This window comes from Schistocerca cancellata, chromosome 7 (assembly GCF_023864275.1).
Source record: "Schistocerca cancellata isolate TAMUIC-IGC-003103 chromosome 7, iqSchCanc2.1, whole genome shotgun sequence".
Taxonomy (NCBI): Eukaryota; Metazoa; Arthropoda; class Insecta; order Orthoptera; family Acrididae; genus Schistocerca; species Schistocerca cancellata.
Genome location: NC_064632.1, coordinates 298,827,938 through 298,830,437, shown reverse-complemented (window position 1 = coordinate 298,830,437; position 2,500 = coordinate 298,827,938). Strand labels below are relative to the sequence as shown.

Below are 2,500 nucleotides of genomic sequence, written 5' to 3'. Positions count from 1 at the left end.
CCCTTTGGGCGCTCGGGCTCCCGGCAAGCGCGCGCGGTTCTTCCCGGATGACGGACCTACCTGGCCCGGCCCCGGACCCGCGCCGCTGTTGGCTCGGGATGCTCTCGGGCGGAATAATCGCTCCCGTCAGCGGCGCTTCAGCTTTGGACAATTTCACGACCCGTCTTGAAACACGGACCAAGGAGTCTAACATGTGCGCGAGTCATTGGGCTGTACGAAACCTAAAGGCGTAATGAAAGTGAAGGTCTCGCCTTGCGCGGGCCGAGGGAGGATGGGGCTTCCCCGCCCTTCACGGGGCGGCGGCCTCCGCACTCCCGGGGCGTCTCGTCCTCATTGCGAGGTGAGGCGCACCTAGAGCGTACACGTTGGGACCCGAAAGATGGTGAACTATGCCTGGCCAGGACGAAGTCAGGGGAAACCCTGATGGAGGTCCGTAGCGATTCTGACGTGCAAATCGATCGTCGGAGCTGGGTATAGGGGCGAAAGACTAATCGAACCATCTAGTAGCTGGTTCCCTCCGAAGTTTCCCTCAGGATAGCTGGTGCTCGTACGAGTCTCATCCGGTAAAGCGAATGATTAGAGGCCTTGGGGCCGAAACGACCTCAACCTATTCTCAAACTTTAAATGGGTGAGATCTCCGGCTTGCTTGATATGCTGAAGCCGCGAGCAAACGACTCGGATCGGAGTGCCAAGTGGGCCACTTTTGGTAAGCAGAACTGGCGCTGTGGGATGAACCAAACGCCGAGTTAAGGCGCCCGAATCGACGCTCATGGGAAACCATGAAAGGCGTTGGTTGCTTAAGACAGCAGGACGGTGGCCATGGAAGTCGGAATCCGCTAAGGAGTGTGTAACAACTCACCTGCCGAAGCAACTAGCCCTGAAAATGGATGGCGCTGAAGCGTCGTGCCTATACTCGGCCGTCAGTCTGGCAGTCATGGCCGGTCCTTGCGGCCGGCCGCGAAGCCCTGACGAGTAGGAGGGTCGCGGCGGTGGGCGCAGAAGGGTCTGGGCGTGAGCCTGCCTGGAGCCGCCGTCGGTGCAGATCTTGGTGGTAGTAGCAAATACTCCAGCGAGGCCCTGGAGGGCTGACGCGGAGAAGGGTTTCGTGTGAACAGCCGTTGCACACGAGTCAGTCGATCCTAAGCCCTAGGAGAAATCCGATGTTGATGGGGGCCGTCATAGCATGATGCACTTTGTGCTGGCCCCCGTTGGGCGAAAGGGAATCCGGTTCCTATTCCGGAACCCGGCAGCGGAACCGATACAAGTCGGGCCCCTCTTTTAGAGATGCTCGTCGGGGTAACCCAAAAGGACCCGGAGACGCCGTCGGGAGATCGGGGAAGAGTTTTCTTTTCTGCATGAGCGTTCGAGTTCCCTGGAATCCTCTAGCAGGGAGATAGGGTTTGGAACGCGAAGAGCACCGCAGTTGCGGCGGTGTCCCGATCTTCCCCTCGGACCTTGAAAATCCGGGAGAGGGCCACGTGGAGGTGTCGCGCCGGTTCGTACCCATATCCGCAGCAGGTCTCCAAGGTGAAGAGCCTCTAGTCGATAGAATAATGTAGGTAAGGGAAGTCGGCAAATTGGATCCGTAACTTCGGGATAAGGATTGGCTCTGAGGATCGGGGCGTGTCGGGCTTGGTCGGGAAGTGGGTCAGCGCTAACGTGCCGGGCCTGGGCGAGGTGAGTGCCGTAGGGGTGCCGGTAAGTGCGGGCGTTTAGCGCGGGCGTGGTCTGCTCTCGCCGTTGGTTGGCCTCGTGCTGGCCGGCGGTGCAGGATGCGCGCGCCTGCGCGGCGTTCGTGCCCCGGTGCTTCAACCTGCGCGCAGGATCCGAGCTCGGTCCCGTGCCTTGGCCTCCCACGGATCTTCCTTGCTGCGAGGCCGCGTCCGCCTTAGCGTGCTCCTCCGGGGGCGCGCGGGTGCGCGGATTCTCTTCGGCCGCCATTCAACGATCAACTCAGAACTGGCACGGACTGGGGGAATCCGACTGTCTAATTAAAACAAAGCATTGCGATGGCCCTAGCGGGTGTTGACGCAATGTGATTTCTGCCCAGTGCTCTGAATGTCAACGTGAAGAAATTCAAGCAAGCGCGGGTAAACGGCGGGAGTAACTATGACTCTCTCAAGCAGCTTGTCCGCCAATTCATGGAGGCGCTTGAGATCGGTCGGGGGGAAGAGCCGGCGTCCCGCCGGGGAGCAGCGAGCCCGCTGCCTGACGCGGGCGAGACCGCTGCGCCGCCTGTCGACGCAGCCGAGGACTTCGCGGCCGACACCACCGGGCCGCCGCCGGAGGGGCCGACTGACGCCGCCATCTGGGAGCATCTGGCGGGGCTACCTGCTTCCGCCCAGCGTTTCTCTGCCCTGGATCGAGTCATTGGTCTAGGGCGGGGCACGCCGCCCGATGTCATCCTGGGCATGCTCCCGGATGCCCTTGCGTCGGTCGGGTCCAGAGGGGAGAGATCGATCACCAGGACACAGCGGCCGCGCCAACCATCTAAGCGGCC

General features: G+C 61.6%; 1 pseudogene; it reads left to right on the top strand.

The window, feature by feature from the left end:
• The window catches only part of LOC126093726 (large subunit ribosomal RNA), a 7,270-nt pseudogene that overhangs the window by 761 nt on the left and 4,009 nt on the right, over positions 1-2,500 (top strand).